This window comes from Corythoichthys intestinalis, chromosome 17, assembly GCF_030265065.1.
Source record: "Corythoichthys intestinalis isolate RoL2023-P3 chromosome 17, ASM3026506v1, whole genome shotgun sequence".
NCBI classification, from domain to species: domain Eukaryota; kingdom Metazoa; phylum Chordata; class Actinopteri; order Syngnathiformes; family Syngnathidae; genus Corythoichthys; species Corythoichthys intestinalis.
This window is the reverse complement of record NC_080411.1, coordinates 19325480-19344421: the sequence shown is the minus strand read 5'-3', so window position 1 is coordinate 19344421 and position 18942 is coordinate 19325480. Positions and strand designations below refer to the sequence as shown.

At 37.8% G+C, this 18942-nt stretch overlaps 1 protein-coding gene across 2 annotated transcripts in view; it reads right to left on the bottom strand.

Moving 5' to 3' along the window:
• LOC130905487 (protein turtle homolog A-like) overlaps window positions 1-18688 on the bottom strand; it is a 105165-nt gene extending 86477 nt beyond the window's left edge. For both annotated transcript variants that reach the window (XM_057818952.1, XM_057818953.1), the window contains exon 1: window positions 18310-18688. The gene's annotated coding sequence lies outside the window, so the exon portion shown is untranslated. The remainder of the gene's footprint in view (window positions 1-18309) is intronic.
• Between the last annotated feature and the right edge of the window lie 254 nt (window positions 18689-18942).

Here is an 18942-nt window from a genome sequence, read left to right as displayed (position 1 = left end):
GCCCTTACGCTTGATAAAACACATCACTTAAAAGTTAAGATTTTTTCCCACGTTTCAATTGAATTTCTATTTGTGTCAAGCCATTTTTAAGTTCTAGTTAAGTTTTAAGTTAGTCTAAACTGTAAGTCCTGATAGGATTTTGAGTTTTTGCAGTGTTCAAAATAAATGTATGATACAGGCTGTATTGGAGCACATTAGGGACCAGTGCTACTTGGTGTTTTATCCAGCAATGACTACTGAGCTAAAATTGATAGTTAGCATTATTGAGTTTTTATTTTACACCCTCATCACTCCACAACGCTATGTTATGTTAAAGCCTGTATGTAAGACACGTTAGCCACGCATCGACAGTGGTCATAATTAATAGAAACCTAGCCCTCCGCAGGGCTAATGTTACTTGAGTTAGTGACAGTAACGTTAATCTTTATTTATTAGCGCTTAGTGTTCTTTATTAGCGCTTAGCGCCCCACTGCTTTAAGATGGCAGCTGTTTACTAACGCTGCCCAGATGCGGCCGAGTCTGTCATTTCGCATCTAGTTCAACATACATGTGATCTCTATGAGACTCATCAGGCGCAACCTACCAACGTAGCATCATGCGAGCTCGTATTTAGCAACGTCGGCGTCGTTTGTAGCGGCTGTCAGTTACAGTAAGTTTTTTTTTTTTTTTTGCTCCTTCCTCTACGCACGTGACATCAGCGCGTTGTCCCGCATTAAAAGTAGTCCGAGCAAAACGTGATGCTGAGAGCTGTCAAAATAAACGATTACTCGAGGTGAATAAAATTACTTGGATCAGTTTTTAAACTCGAGTTACTCGAGTTGCTCGAGTATTCGTTTTAGCTCTACACATGTGCTTTTTATGGAAAATAATTCAATTATTTTTGTTCTGAATATAATAACGTTAAGGTGTGGGTGTGGATTTGGGCTCACCTAAAGCAATGCATTTATTTTAATTTTAGTTAGAATATTTTGTTTGTTTTTTATTTATTTTAACTTAATATTATACTTATGTTCCAATTTGCTAATATGTTTTGAAAAATAAAAATCCTGTTCAATGGAAAAAAGTTTTAAGGTTATAGCGTCAGAATATCATACCGGCACCTGCCTAGTCAGTTCGGTTCAACATGGGGAAGACTGCAGACTTGACGACAGGCCGAAAGTACAACAACGATATCCACCATAGGATAGGTAAACCACAAAGGTTTATAGCAAAGGAGGCTTGTTGTTAACAGAGTGCAGGTCCAAGCATATCAATGGAAAGTTTGATGGAAGGGGCAAACGTGGCAGGAGAAGGTTCACCACCAAAAGAGATGACCATGGGCTTCAATGTATTATCAAACAGTGAAGATTCAAGACTATGGCAGAGATACAGAAAGAGTGGAATGAGGCAGGAGTCATAGCTTCAAAAATCACCACTGAATAATAAAATAAAAAACTAATTGAAAATGATAAATTAGACGGTCAAAATGGTTTGGACATTTATCGCTGTCAATGGCACTCAAAGAGATATCTAACAATTTTGAAAGTGATCAGGTAGTCCCGATCACTCTGCGAGCAAATCAGTAAGGTTGACTTTGGAAAAGAATCCTGCCCGGCAATCACCCCATAACTAGATAAAGCCCCACTCAATTCTTGGGAGAGTTGTTAATTAGCTAGATTATTAAAATGTGTAAGACACCCAGGAACCTTTTCAAATTGTGTTGTCCGACTGTTTGGTGGTAGTGGTGGGTTGAATTTATATTTCCTTTTAAAATTATATTTTTAAGTCATCTAGATTATCAGTTGGGTATACTGTATTATATTTGTTATCAATCATTATCATTGTTCTTCTGTTTATCTTAAAGAAATTGCTTCAAAAGTTTAGGAAAAGCGAAGAAAAATACCACGAAAAAGTAGCTCATGCCGCTGAGCTTTCCTGAATAAAAGAAAAAAAAAACTGAAAGGTAGCAGCGTTAATGTTTGCTTTAACTGTCAGAGCTACTCTCATCTTCTATAACCTAAAGAAAGAGCAAAATGTTCTTCAAAAAAAGAGCAACGGGCACAAAAAGAAATACCAAAGACAGTCGTTGACACATGGCTGCTTGACAGCCCCATGTCTTTTCCCTTGACATAATTGATTATATGACTACTTCCAAAGTCAGTGTGCAAAAGTATTCACTATCTTGTTTTTTGGGGGGTCGATTTTTTGGGGGGGGGCTGTTTTTTCTTTTACCAATGTTGTTACAATACGTTCAGCCCCTAATTTAAATGACTATTTTTAATTTTCAGTTGAATTTTAAAATTATATGTATACCAGTAATTGTCATGTGAGTATGGAAGAATCAAGCCTCTTTGTTAAGAAGTCCTAATTTAACCAATACCTTACAAAGTCCTGATCCACGATTAAATGTTCCATCCGAAATACAGTACTTTGAAAGATGTGTTTGAGAGCCAATGTCGATGCCTGGTCGGTTTGCTATATTGGAAAAGTACCCACTAACTAGTTGACATGAAATGTATTTAGTCGTGCTTGATTTTCATTGTTTTTTTAAAAGAAAGCATCCCACAGGAAAGCTCTAGTAGTGGGAGGTGAGTGCCAGAAAGAAATGCATTTTTACATTTTGGTACAAAATGATGTCACCAACCATCCAGACCAAATTCAAAGTGTGCACCAGGCTGTAAACAGTTATATTTTAATTGCTTGAACATTTAAAAATAGAGCATAAATTGCTCTCTTTTGATGGCAGCCTCCAATGGCAATCTCTTGCACTGCAAGGTTTTAATACACTTACGGGGACAGATTTTTTCACACTGGAGGTTGCACTTTAGCAGAAGAGGACAGGGTGCGAGAGACGGACACACAGTAATAGGGAATGTGACAAAGTGTAACCGTAAATAGTTCAGTTGGTTTTTGCTTGATATTTTTGTTTTTGTAGCACTCTGTAAGGCATGGATGGCCAACGTTGTGCCACTATGCCTCAGGTAGCCCACAAATTCCACATACAGTACAGTAAGTAATCCCCAGCCATTCTAAATGATGGGACATTGTGTTTTAAGAATATCACTATTAATATATAAACTGATTTGTCTGTGACTGACTGGCACCCAGTTCAGGACTAGCCCTTCCTCCTGCCCATTGTTAGCTGGGATAGGCTCCAGCACCCCCGTGACCCTTGTGAGGCTTCAGATGATGGAAGGATAAATAAACTGATTTTGACTGTTCTGCGCTGTAAAAAAAAAAAAAAAAAGATTATTGTATTTTTTTTTTTGTTTAATCATGCATATTTTGAAATTTAAAAAAAAAAAAAAAAAATCAATAATTTTGCTTTAGATGAACACATCACACTAGGCCTGCAGCTATCGATTATTTTAGTAGTCGATTAATCGATGAACTAGTTAGTTCGAATAATCGAGTAATCGGATAAGGAACTTGAAAATTTTAAATACTTGAGCTCAGCCTCAAACAGTATAAAAAAGTAAATAAATGAGAGTATGCTACTTACATAGCAAAATTCAGCAAGCTTAAATGCTACAAAATGCTATTTTTTTTATACAGTGCTCTTAAAAAATGGTTCAGACACATTCCCACAAAAACAGCTAAATATACCTATAAACTAAATTGCGAATGCATTAAAAATAAACATTAGCTCAAACAAAAGCTAATGTTAGTCTTAACAGGGAGCTGCTGGATTCCCCCATGTGAAATGAGGCAGACAAGATGTCAGTGTATCCACTCAAATCAATACAACTAAATGCACTTTCAAAATAAACCATTACAACGCCACTTTGAATAAACGAATACTCGAAGCAGCAAAATTTAATTTGAATCTTTTTTTCAAATCGATACTCAAGTTTATCGATTAATCGTTGCAACACTACATCACACTCAGAATATAAAAAGTATCAGTGGTCACCAGATAACCTAACTGTTACGTCCGCGAATACGGAAATAAGGTTGGACCAAGTAGCAGACAACAAGCCGGGATGGCGTACAAGGGTTTATTAATAATAAACGGAAAAAACACGCGATTGCGGAAAGGCAGAACAAAAAGGGTCCGTGACAATAGGTCGACGGGGCTCGATAATACAAGGGTTTATTAAGCACTAACGAAAAACAACACGCGATTGCGGAAAGGCAGGAAAAAACAAAAAGGGTCCGTGACAATACGTCGACGGGGCTCAATAATACAAACTCGAGGGTAACTAAGACAATAGGCAGAGAGCCGGCAAAATACAAATACTCAAATACCTGCACAAGGTAGAGATTCAACGGAGGGCAGCACACAAACGAAATCCTAAGCAGGGAATAAGCGCAAGTAGCAAGGCTATAGTGCGAGAATCTAATGGCGATCAGCAAGCAATATTTCGACAGCTTTCTTAGGGATCAGCCGTGCTTAAATGCTGTGTTGATGAGCCTGCATTGAGTGCAGGTGCGACGTCAGGAACGCCCCCCACAATGAGCTCTGTAACAGAACATAAACTAACCAGCAGCAGAACGTGACACTAATGTATTTTCTGTAATGCTTGAGCCATTAGTGTTGATCTAGAGATGGGTATATCCTGAGCTGGTTGCAAGTTAAAGGTATTATATGGAGTTTGTCACTTATTTACTCGCGACTGCCACCTATGAGCTAAAACGTAACTGCAGCTTGTGCATGGCGCACATGCTTGTACGAGCACAAACATAAAGCAACAAGCCTTTGGTCCATTAAATCAGCACCGGAAACGTAAAAACAGTTAGTAGCAAGTCTTAAGTGGGTTAGAAACGTGTTTTTGCCAAGCATAGATTAGGTGGAGGCTTGGTGAAACAGCACAGCTGTTCTTCAACTCACCAGAAAGCATGTTTTGGAGGGCTTTAAGAGGAAACCAGAGAAAAGCAAGAACATAGAAGATTATGCAAACACTATACAGGAGGCTGAAGCCGAAGGTTGAACGATGACTGTGAAACAAAAGCTCTACTGTTGTGCTGGCCATGCAAACCGCAGTGCCAAATTTGAGTAAAAATACATCAGACAAGACTAAGACACTATTTTAAACATACTTTCCACCTTTTTTTTTTTCCTGAACTCCATCTCTTGCCAATTGTTGTTGCCAGCCAAGACTTATCATTTAGACAAGGTGGCAGATTGGGTAACCTGAGTGGGTAACATCTTGTTGGCTATGATGTGGGACGAGTTTCTCAGTGTACAGACATAGAAGTACAGATTCGCAACATGAAGGAAATGATGAAAGAAGGCATCCAAAGACTTTTACTGAGTTCACTGTGGGAATAGGGAAATCAAATCCATGAAGCATTTTCCCTTCTACAATGTACAGTACAATCTAGAGATAAAATCTCGAAAATCCCAGAGAATGCATAAAACCCAAATAAGCTGATTTTGAAAATGTCTTGGCAGCATTTTAACAGCATAGTGACACAGCCGCGTTATTTACTACTGATGAGTGTGGGCAGTGACCTAAACTCAGTCCAAGTTGCGCTGAAGCAGCAAACCACACCATAAAAATTGCTACCACCACAAGGAAAAGTCCTCCATTAAAAGTATAGGTGTCATAATATATTGTGGCACTATGCCATAAAACAAACGCTTCCATTATGTTGTGTAGAAGGATTTTTTTCCTGGAGTCACAGACTTTATTTAATAATCTTCACTCGTGATACTGTAATTTATTTAACAGATATTTCTACATTAATCGACTGATAGCATAGCTTTTTACCATTGCAGAATCAGTTGATAAAACAAAAGCAGACTTTCTAACACTTTTCTAACACAACCAATATCCATAGCAAAGATGTTTAATTTGTGAGCACGATGTTGATGGACATTTTTATTCCACTCAGTGAGCTATGGCGGAAATGAAAGAGTTTGCTTTTTGCAGTGGAAGTGAAAAAGTTTAGCAAAGCTGCTCCCTTAGAGAACAAGAGCAAGTGGGGGAGGGTGGATAAGTCATAAATCTTTGGAAAAATAATAACTCAGTTTTTGTCAAATGTGAATTAAGCAGTCAAAGTTAGATTAATGATGTGTGGCATATTTTCTTGATTGCAGCCTGCCACAGTGTCAGTTTGAGAAATGTATTACTACAATGTTGTTGCAAACCTTCTCAAATCTTTTCCTCTCTGCCTTTCACCGTTATGACACACGGTAACATCATCAGGCACATAAAGTAAAGCTATAGCAACCAGTGTTGTTAATAATGGCGTTAGAGTATGACGGTGTGATTTTCAGTAGTGACTAATCCAGTTAATTACTTTTCCCATCTTTGCAATGCCGTTACCGAGTACTGAGGATGTGAAGGGGCGTGTTACTACAATTTGGTTGAGTGAAACCCGAGTTAATGTTTTGCTGGTTTTCCCACTTGCAAAGCATGTAGAGGTCTGTAATTTGTATCATAAGTTCTCTTCAACTGTGAGGGACGGAATCTAATACAAAAAAACAGAAAATTACGTTGTATGATTTTTAAATAATAAATTTGCATTTAATTGCATGAAATAAGTATTTGATACATCACAAAAATCGAACTTAATATTTGGTACAGAAACCTTTGTTTGCTATTACAGATACCAAACGTTTCCTGTAGTCCTTGACAAGGTTTACACACAGCAGGGATTTTGGCCCACTCCTCCATGCAGATCTTCTCCAGAGCCTTCAGGTTTCGGGGCTGCTGCCGTGCAACACGGACTTTCAGCTCCCTCCATAGATTTTCTATCGGGTTCAGATCTGGTGACCAGGACCTTAAGATGCTTCTTACGGAGCCACTCTTTAGTTGCCTTGGCTGTGTGCTTTGGGCCGTTGTCATGCTGGAAGACCCAGCCACGACCCATCTTCAGGGCTCTCACTGAAGGAAGGAGGTTGTCAGCCAAGATCTGGCGATACATAGCCCCATCCATCCTCCCCTCAATATGGTGCAGTCGTCCTGTACCCTTGGCAGAGAAGCAGCCCCAAAAAATGTTTCCTCCTCCATGTTTCACGGTTGGGATGGTGTTCTTGGGGTTGTACTCATCCTTCTTTTTCCTCCAAACACGACGAGCCGAGTTTAGACCAAAAAGTTCAATTTTGGTCTCATCCGACCACATGACCTTCTCCCATTGCTCCTCTGGATCATCCAGATGGTCAGTGGCAAACTTCAGACGTGTCTGGACATGCAGCAGCAGGACCTTGCGTGCGCTGTAGGATTTTAATCCATGACGGCGTAATGTGTTTCCGATTGTTTTCTTCGAGACTGTGGTTCCAGCTCTCTTCAGGTCATTGACCAGGTCCTGCCGTGTAGTTCTGGGCTGATCCCTCACCTTCCTCACGATCAGTGATGCCCCACAAGGTGAGATCTTGCATGGGGCCCCAGAACGAGGCAGATTGACCGTCAACTTGAACTTCTTTCATTTTCTAATAAACGCTCCAACAGTTGTTACCTTCTCACTAAGCTGCTTTCTTATTTTCCTGTAGCCCATCCCAGTCTTGTGCAGGTCTATTATTTTATCCCTGATGTCCTTACACAGCTCTTTGGTCTTGGCTATCGTGGAGAGGTTGAAGTTTGTTTGTTTGAGCATGTGAACAGGTGTCTTTTATACAGGTAACAAGTTCAAACAGGATCAGTTACTTCCGGTAATGAGTGGAGAACAGGAGGGGTTCTTAAAAAAGAACTAAGAACCGAAATATTTACTAGTTGGTAATGTATCAAACACTTATTTCATGCAGTTAAATACAAATTTATTATTTAAAAATTATACAATGTGATTTTCTGGATTTTTGTATTAGATTCCGTCCCTCACAGTTGAAGAGAACTTATGATACAAATTACATACCTCTACATGGCTTGCAAGTGGGAAAACCAGCAAAATCGGCAGTGTATCAAATACTTGTTCTCCCCACTGTATATTTTTTTTGTTTACCAAAAATATCCGTTTGTCCTCAAAGATAGGAGAAGCAAAAGACTCAGAGCCTCACCTGCAACATGAAAAATATATCTACATATATTAAGGGTATGACGATACACCCAAGTACGTACCTCGGTAAGGGGGTCAGTGTTCTTTTTTTCTCACAGCATTTGAAAGTTAAAGTTTGTATAACATTGCACTCATATATAGGTGATATTTTTGTGTGGGACCCAGGGTTTTTTTTCTTTTGAATGAAAAAATCAGTTCAATTTAATCAGTTAATATAAACATATTTGATGTGAAAGATGTTATAGAATGTATAACGTGTAGAAGATGAAAAGTAACCAAAGTTACTTTGCTGAGTAACTAATTACTCTTACAACGAGGTAACTGGGTTACTAACTCAATTACCTTTGGGAGAAGTATTTTGTAACTCTAACTAATTACTTTTTTTAAAAGTAAGATTAACAACCTAACCTAACACAACCTAACTACCAAACATGCATAGTTTTTTAACTAGTTGGATTTGCCTTTAGAAAAGGTTTGTAAATATTAAAGGGTTCATCACTTATTAGAGGGGGAAAAAGACATTAAATAGCATTTTCATTTTGTGGCTGAGTCCAAGTCTGAAAGGCTGAGAAACAATTACATAGGCTGTCAACAGTAGCAGCATGTCTTGCAAACACACTCCTATGGTTCGACAAACAGCACAATATTCACACACTTTTTCACAAAGTGAATGTGAAGGATGAAAATCCACTGTTAAGCACCTGTTTGTTGCTGTCTGACTTGACATCCCTGTGCTTCTAGCCACCTCCCTTCATCTTTGTCAACCTTTCTGAGGTTTATTCACGAGTCCATAAACAATGTCAAATGGAGACTGCCTGCTGCAATGATTAAATAGATGAGCATACCCCTATTTGGCACATAATGATGAGTTGATTGTCTAGTCTCTTCCAGTTGACTCGCCCTCAATAACTCATCAAAAATAGATTTATTAGCTGGGATAGGCTCCAGCACCTCCGCGACCCTCGTGAGGAATAAGCGGCATGGAAAATGAATGAATGAATGAATGGATGAAACTCAAACTAGCCTGCACAGGATATGACGTGAAAAGGGAGCAACAAGACAGATCATTCAAAATGATATGTTTCTAATTAGGGTTGTTCCGATCATGTTTTTTTGCTCCCGATCCGATCCCAATCGTTTTAGTTTGAGTATCTGCCGATCCCGATATTTCCCGATCCGATTGCTTTTTTTCGCTCCCGATTCAATTCCAATCATTCCCGATAATTTTTTCCGATCATATACCTTTTGGCAATGCATTAAGAAAAAAATGAATAAAACTCGGACGAATATATACATTCAATATACAGTACATAATTACTGTATTTGTTTATTATGACAATAAATCCTCAAGACGGCATTTACATTATTAACATTCTTTCTGTGAGAGGGATCCACGGATAGAAAGACTTGTAATTCTTAAAGGACAAATGTGACTTTGTATATTGTGACTAAATATTGCCATCTAGTGTATTTGTTGAGCTTTCAGTAAATGATACTGTAGCCATGCCCAAATGCATGATGGGAAGTGCAACCATGGCTGTGCGTAGTGCTACCAATTGATATATCTTCTCTGCATTGGGAAATAACATAGGGTGTCAAGAAAAAGATCAATTACTTCCTTGCTTCCCCACATTGCTTCCCACAATATTTCTAATCGTAGGGAGAGGGATTGTAAGGTTTTAGCCAAATTAAAAAAAAGGCTCTAAAGGCTTCCAAAATTCACTCTACTCATTTTACGCTGCCTTTTAGCTCTCTGTATAGGTAAAATGGCGCCATTACAGATTGAGCGCTACAATGCATGAGCGGGTCGTGCATCGCATTCATTAATTGCGTTAAAATATTTTAACATGATACATTTTTTAAAAAATTAATTACCGTCATTATCGGGATAAATTTGATAACCCTACCTTAAGCCTAAACTAAAGACTCTGGATGAGTGTAACATATTATGTCTGTAACGTTAAATACAATTAGAAAACGGTTTAATTAAAAAATATATATATATTAAAAAAAGGCATGTCCGATATTTTTTTGCCAATTCTGATACTTTGAAAATGACGTGATCAGACCCGATTGATCGGGATTGGGACATCTCTATTTCTAATAGCAGAATTTATTTTTTTTTTTGTCAAAATAGATGACTAACTAAATAAAATGGTAAATCATATCAAAGACAGCAAGCGGGCAAATGAGAGGAAAGATCATCAAGTAGCAAGAAAATGAGTCCATTTGTATTCAAATCAGGGAGCTGTCAGAAGACTTAAACTGACAAAGCTGAAACAAATGGTATAGCAACATACCGGTAGCTTCTCCATTGACATTTGTGTAGACAAGCTCTTATGCCCATGCTGGCTAAGATGAACAATCAGATGCTCGTGACAGCACAACAAAACATTAAAAAGAATCATAAATGAGAAGCCAATTCGGAAAAGAAAGCTGTCTGCTGAAAGTCAGATGCTGATTTATCAACTTGTAGAAGTAGACACAGTGACAGACAAGCTGTAGCCAAGTGCCAGTGTTGCTCGTTTAATCTACATAAAGAGAGAAATGGAAAACCGGCTGATTGATTGTGGTTCCCACATTTGTTTTTAGATTGAACTTCATTTCCTCTGAGATGTATCGTGCAGCTGTCTGCTATTGTTTGCCTCAGAATATCCTTTAATAATGTCCTAGGCATTGATTTAAATAATGAATATACAGTATCTTAAAGTGAAAATTCACTGTCTGCTCACTGACATTGAACCTTTTCAAGGCTGACAACAAGTTCAATTGGACATTTACTGCTGAAGAAAGTGAAAGTAGGGAGACCAAACACTATGTGACGTCACCAAAATAAAATAAACACTTGTATTTGGGTATAAACAAACAAAAAATACCGAAACTACCGTATCTATCCTATATACCAGTGATTCCTAAAGTGTGGGACTGGTAACAGCAATGGTGCGTGAGCTTCCTGTAGGTTTCTAAAACAAACATTATCCATTTTCAATCCCACTTGCCCTGTTTATGGTCACAGAGTACTGGGAACCATTCCAGCTTACTATGGGTGAAAGGCGGACCACACCCTGAAATGGTTGCCTGTCAGCTGCAAAGCCCATATACAGTCAGCCATTAACACTCACATTCACATCATCACTGAGAGGGAACTGAACCCACAACAAATGTATTAATGTTAAAAGAACGCAGTGAAGCTTCAAAAACAAAGCCCTCAGAATAATACCTTGTGAACATTCCCTACCAATAAAAGTGCTTTAAGCTGGTGTTGTCACGATACCAAAACTCTGACTTTGGTTTGCTATGGTATGTTAGGCCTTTTTTCCATCTCCATTAACATCACTGAACCACAAAACAAGTGGATTGTCAATTTTGCAGATGAAATGTAGGCATCCTGAGTAGTGTTGTTCCGATCATGTTTGTTTGCTCCCGATCCGATCCCGATCGTTTTAGTTTGAGTATCTGCCGGCCCCGATATTTCCCGATCCGATTGCTTTTTTTTGCTCCCGATTCAATTCCAATCATTCCCAATCATTTTTCCCGATCATATACATTTTGGCAATGCATTAAGAAAAAAATGAATAAAACTCGGACGAATATATACATTCAACATACAGTACATAAGTACTGTATTTGTTTATTATGACAATAAACCCTCAAGATGGCATTTACATTATTAACATTCTTTCTGTGAGAGGGATCCACGGATAGAAAGACTTGTGACTTTGTATATTGAGACTACATATTGTCATCTAGTGTATTTGGTGAGCTTTCAGTAAATGATACTGCAGCCATACCCCAATGCATGATGGGAAGTGGAACCATAATGGGAAGTGGAACCATGACTGTGCGACGTGCTACCAATGGATATATCTTCTCTGCTTTGGGAAAAAACTTAAGGTGTTAAGACAAAGCTCAATTGCCACCTTGTTCCCCACATTGCTTCCCATGATATTTCTAATTATAGAGAGAGGGATTGCAAGGCTTCAGCCAATTGAAGAAAGGCTCCAAAGGACTCATTTAGTGCTGCCTTTTATCTCTCTATATTGGTAAAATGGCGTCATTACAGATTGAGCGCGACAATGAATGAAAGAATGGTGCAGCGCATACATTAATATTTTAACGTGACACATTTTTAAATAAATTAATTGCCGCCTTTATCGGGATATTTTGATAACCCTACCTTAAGCCTAAACTAAAGACTCTGGTTGAGTGTAACATATTATGTCTGTAACGTTAAATACAATTAGAAAACGATTTAATTAAAATATATACAGTATATATATATTTTTAAAAAAGGCATGGCCGATTTTTTTGCCGATTCCGATACTTTGAAAATGACGTGATCGGGATCTCTAATCTCTAATCTCAGACATCTCTAATCCTGAGGATTAGTCATTATTTACAGTTTGCTCAAAAACAGATTGATGACAATGAAAAATTAATAATTTAATTAATTTCAGCAAAAAAATAAATTTTTTATGTGTTATTGAAAAAAATGGACCATCTTGACTGGTGGACATTTTTATGTGAACAAAAGAGATGTCATCCATTTTTCTGCGACTCAGATAAAAATGTAGGCAATCACAGTTTAACAAATGTTTTTCTTGAGAAAATATAAATACCATATAAAGCTGTTCTTGTTTGAATCACCACCACTGATCAAACGTACATTCCAAAAATAGGACAGCCTTAACAAGGTTTCATAAGAAAAACTTAACCTGTAACACGAAGCACAGTCTTGACAATTATTGTTAAATTTAAAATCATTAGGGGTTCGTACAGAAACAGTATTCTATCTTATATCTACTGGTAGTCCCAGCGTTATGACGTATTCGACTTACGCGATTTAGACTTTACGATGCCGGAGTCCCGTCTGCCATTTTGCCTCCAGTCGCTTTTGGGGGGTTTTTAGACGCATAAACAGTCCGCAATTGTAGCTCACAGTAACTTTTTTTTTTTTTTACTTTAATAATATGATGTGTTCTGTCCTACCTAAACATTTAAGTTGTTCAGCTTTACAGACAGCAAACACGGCAATTGTGCTTTTTGAAACTTTAATTCCCTCACTTTTGACAATTTGTAAAACTGCAACAGGCATACAGTACAGCCAAAGGTTTGGACACACCTCATTCAATGCAACACAAATAAAGGTCCCAACTATGGAACCCCAAAAGGGTCAAAATAAAATGAAATAAATACCCTTTGTTAATAACAAATTGTGTAATATGGCCCTTAAATTGTAAAATGAGGTCATGTTATTATGAATAAGATTTTACAAGATAAAAAGCCTTTTTCACAGAGTATTTGAGTTACTCAGAGAGGTTGCAAACTGGTTGGATAGTAATGAAAGGCTTTTATCTCAGCCTGAGCGAGGATTTCAGCAGCATTGTTTTTTGATTAGATGCTTTCTGGAAGTTTACCTAACAGTTCATCGACACTACCAAATGCTGACGCAGCTAGTCAGACTCCACGATCCATCCAAACTACCAATTCCAAAGTTTCCATAAAACTCAAAGGAGTTGTAATCTTCTTATCAAATGTCTCCCAGCAGTTCTTGTTTAAGGAATTAAAAAATAACAGTTTCATTTTTCTGTTGTTTAATACTGGGGAAAACGTCAATAAAGGCCAATATTTACAGGAAGTGGGCAATTTTTTTTGAATACCTGAGGTTTTTAAGCCAATTAAATTCAAGTATTTCAGATAGTCCACCAACGATCGTGACATCAGTTATGCCTTAAATACCCTGTGCTATTGCGATGGCAATGTTATTTACACGCAAGTTGTCATTTTCTATAGTTGCTTTTACACTGACTTTCCTCAAACAAAGGGCTGTATGAAAAGGAGAATGTTGTGTATTTTGTCCTCCACATGTTGCAGTAGGTTAATCTATTTTGCCATACTTTGATTATGTGTGACTATAGATCTGCTGATCCCAATCTGCTGCTCTGCATCTGTGCTACACATCAGTCATGTAGTGTATAACTGTTTCATACATACTGATTTAACTCGGAAAAATGACATAAAGAAAGGGAGAAGGCAATAGGAATAAGCCAGTGTTCTGCTTTTGGCTGTACGAAAAAGAGAGTAATTAGTGTAAAGAAAGACAACGGGGGCGGGGAAGGCACCAAAGGCCTAGTCTGCGTCCGAAATGAAAACTAACCAGGGGTAAAAGTGGGCTGGAACGAGCCGGAACATCGTTTCGGCAAGAAATTCGACACTGGAACAGGGCGGAACGGTGCTTTGATCCCAAAAATATGACGGCAACTGTCAAAACCCCATGCTGAAAACAACATGCCTGGCTGCCACACAGGCATCTCCATGAGGTAAACAATGTACTAAGCTTAGATTTACATACACACGTGTTAACAACAAGCATAATAAAGTGCATGTGTAGTAGGCCTTAACAACATTGGAAAAAACTATTGTTGCGATTTTTGGGGGGTTTGCGATATATTGCGATATTATATTGCGATATTAAAAAAATATATATACTGTATATATATTTCTTTTTTTTAAAAGAAATTTTCACTAGATGACTTGAATAGCTGTTTGGAAGGACTGTTTTTTTTTTTGTATGTGTGTGTGGTTTTTGTACTCAGTGTATTTATTCAGATTTAGCATTGGAAAGAGATACATATAAGACATGTTTTTTTCTCACTTTTTCCCCCAAAGTGATTTAAAAAACGTATATAAATAAATGGTTTTTAAGCACTTCAAGTGTCGTAATTATTATCAGTTTTAAGCATAACTGTCCAACCAAATCATTTTTGAACAAGAATAAAGTACTGTAGTAGAAAAATGCTTGGCTTTATTAAATGCTTCTGTTTACCTACCTTACCTGTGACTCTTGGAGTGACATGTAGAAATTTCAAACTCCTCCTGATCACTTCTGGCATTTATTTTATATGTCTCCAACGTCTCCACACACACACACATTCATTCCAGCGCGGCTTCCTTGCAGAAACTGTTTAACAAGTTAAACGATGATTGACAGATTGCTGCCCGGCTTCTTTTGCCAAATCAAAGCCATCGTTAACTTTAATAAGCAAGTGCCAGTGACTGAGAGGAACAAAGGGCTGGGAGAGGGAAGGTGTGAGCCTGTGCGCAGAGCAGAAAGCACGGCGTATGTGGATTAAAAAAAAAAAAAAAAACTATCGCACGTGCTTGCGATGGGACTATCACGCACGGGCACATCACGATGGCGATGTTTAAACGATGTATCGTTCAGGCTTATTGTGTAGCCTCATCCGTTTCCCCTAATATTTATTATTCATTTATTCCACGGACAGCAAGGAGTTCTCCCAGCTCCCATACTGACCTGTGATCAGCATGGATAGTTAGCTCTCATTCAGCTCTGAATCAGAAAATTCAGATTTTTTTCAATTTGAAAGCTATATGTGGTCCTTAAACGTAATTTAGAAAATGAAAATGGTTTTAGTTAATTTGTATGTATATGTTCACGAATGTGTATCATAGATGACACATTAAGCATTACATGCAGTTCTCGTTGTAAAACAAATATAACTAAAGTGAGATTGAACACAATAAGGTTTTCAACTTTTTTTTTTTTTTTTTTACTGCAATGCGGTCCGGAAATGCTTTCTCAAATGTGATACATTTGGGAGTACAGTTTATGTGCACTTTGGACTTATTTTTGTTCATTTACCTATGTTAGGCTAGTTATTTCCTATGTTTGTTTTATCTTCAAAATATATTCCATTTCACTGAGCATAATGTAGGTCATTTGTACTTATTTTGTTCATGTATGTTACTTTAAAATACAAATTTTGAATGAAAATTGTTTCTCATGTAGGCCTTGTAAGTGTAATGCAGTAGCCTAATGCATGTGAAAAACTTTTTATTCTAGCCACTTTCACGCCTGAAAATAAAAAGAACTTGACACTCGAGAAAGAGACATACTATAGTAGCTTTAAGTAGCGTGCTCCTATTTTATTTTTTCTATTTGATAGCCATTTGCAAATGTATCAGTGTGTACGTGCTGTACATTAAAAATGCTTGCTAACATTGCTAACATTGTGCACAAACATCAGAATATTTGTCATTGATGTGTAACAGGGTGTAATATAAGTATGTAACTTTGATTTCTTGGTTGGTTAGTCAGATTCTTCTTCCAATGAAGATGCTAAATCCAAAAACTGTTTGGCTCTTGCATCCAACATATAATTTGACTAAAGACTTATCACTCGAACTAAGGGACTTCATTCGCCATTTTAATTTACCTCACGAGTCACAGCCCAAATGTTATAAGCCTGCAGCCTTCTGTGTTGTTCTGATAACCTGGCTAACAATCCCTTAAAGTTTCCTCAAAAACACTTAGGTGTATCTGACTAAACATTTGTTCCAAAATGTCCTCACCTCAGAGTGTGTCATTTTCTATGCATAGACAATTTCTCCATTATCATAGTTCTAAGAAATCTGTGAAACATCAAGTTTTATCTCATCAATGAAACAACCTTGAAACTCATATAAAAGATCAATTCAAACAATTGAAAATATACACAAAAAAGCAGCTACTGGTAAATTTGCACCAACCAAAAATGAATGTCTTTTCAATTCTTACTGTACAAATAATAAATCTGAAACGATGTTCTAAATAACACCTCTTCTGCAGAAAATCCAGTTTTAACCAAAAACTCATTTCTCTTTCCAGTGAAATAACGTAAATTAAACCGTAACCTCAAGACTATCACCATACTTGTCGTTGACAAATTGTTATTCCCACTCCATTATTATTCTCATTCAGTGTTCTAGATTGCATGCAAAGAATAACCAAAATAAACTGACAATTCAACCAGCATGTTTCCAAACGCAGCAGTTCAAAACTACATATCCCATAATGCCTAGCGCGGCTTACCTCACTGACAGCTAGCGCCGGAAGCCGAGGCAAAAATCAAACATTGCTATAAAAGTTGATAATCATCGGCAGCGTTAACGATGAGACACCAAATTGGATTTTACACATCACACCAGTACAAAGCTCCAACAGAAGTCAACAGGTGAGCATTTAATTATACAGTGGTACCTCGACATACGATCGCTTCGACACACGATCTTTTTCACATCCGACATTATATCTGACTCGCCATTTGTTTTTAACATCTGACGACATGCTCTAAATACAACGATCTATGACAGCACCGCAGTTTCTTATTTTTCCCGCAGGACGGACACACAGCATATTTTCTTGTGAGAGAAATCAGGATGGGTTCCAACAATGTTAGTGCAGGTGGTGAAAAAAAGGAAAAAGATCACCGTTTACCATTGACATGAAGATGGATATGATGGATATGATAGAAAAATATGAGCGTGGGGTGCGCAATTCTGCGCATCCGTGATAAGGCTAAACAATACAGCCGTAAACTTTCTATCTCGGCGGTCCTCCTCCGTTCACCAGTCTTTATAAGTTGGCAATTATTATTGTGGTAACATCGCCATAGAAATTGCCAGCTTCGTCAGGTTTCTGATCATTTATTCCATCAACTTGTGCAACACAACAAGCATAGTGTTCCCCGCAGCAAGTAAACAAAATGAAAGTACAAAGGCTCACGCCGTCAAGTCAGCCACGCGATGCGTTCAGGTACACCACGCAAACACATTTGCCACCTTTGTTACATTAAACATTGTTACATTTTTTTTTCTCTCTCTCTTTGTAATTGATATTATCACTAGTAACATCAGTATTTATTAAGAATTTGGTGTAGGTTTTTGGGTCTGTGGAACAAATTAATTGAATTAAAATGCATTCTTATGGGAAAATCCTGCTTGACATACGACCATTTTGACTTAAAAACAAGGTCCTGGAACGAATTAACTTCGTATGTAGAGGTACCACTGTATACGTATTCAACACAAGTCTTAACAACTGGGCAGGCTCTTTGGGAACATGTCACAGGCCGCACAGTACCATAGTATTCTGTGTAAATCGTCACTCTAAAAACCGTACATTCTCATAAATTTATAAAACCCCACCGGAAGCCGCGAACGGGATATAAAAAGTGGACATGTCCGGGCAAAAGAGGATGTTTGTTCACCCTACTGTATTGTATTAAATGAAAATTAATATTACTAGTGTGTGACGTGAAAGGCCAATGGATTTAGCAACAAAAAAAGGTTGGAACATAAGAAAACAAGAATGCAAATCGACCGCACTATCAGACTACATGAGGCAATGAACTCTAAAAACCGTGGCATATTTCGAATAGGCCAACAGTACTGTATAAAGAAGCAAAAGTACCCCGCGCCTGAGCGCATAGTTCTGTCCAATAATCAAGCAATATTAAACATAGCATATTTATTTCAACTACAATGATAATAATATCAATAATGATAAACCTTACTAAATATTTATTCAGAGAAATTTTAAATGTATCGTACCTGTGGCTTGATTAATGTTGGCCCACGTGTTAGTATTCTTTTTCCTGTGTAGATACGTGTCCCTTGTATGTTCGTTTTGGTCCGATTCGAAGTGAGTCACCAAGAACATCTGACCTTAGTTCTTTGTTGCCCTGAGAAACGAATTGCAACGAGATACCTGTTGCGAACGAGAGCTGCGAACAGGTGTCTTGTTTTACATGCAGGTGACACTAGCAACAGTACACCGTTGTTGTGTTCTTCCTGCTTCTTCCGCTATCCACACCGCCCCTTTGCTTGTATTCAAAATTCCTAGGCCAGCACGTTTTCAATTTTTCACCCAAAGTATATCCTGAAACATCTAAACCAGAGGCATATCTTTACATTGTGGTTAGACGGGTAAAGTATCAGTTTTTTTTTTTTTTTTTTTTTTTTTTTTTTTTTTTTGTTCTGTGTTGTAAATGCCCGGAGTCCCCTGGAAAAGGTCCAGTTAGTGGCTACCACAAGAGGGTGTCATTGCCTTTGCACTGATGGTCCAATCGGGAAGTCTCACACGCTGTATGGACCAAAGTCTTGGCGTTACCTGAGTGTAAGGATGAGTTGTGTACACGGAACCAGCAAATCCACAATTAATCAAATTAAATACATACCTGTCAA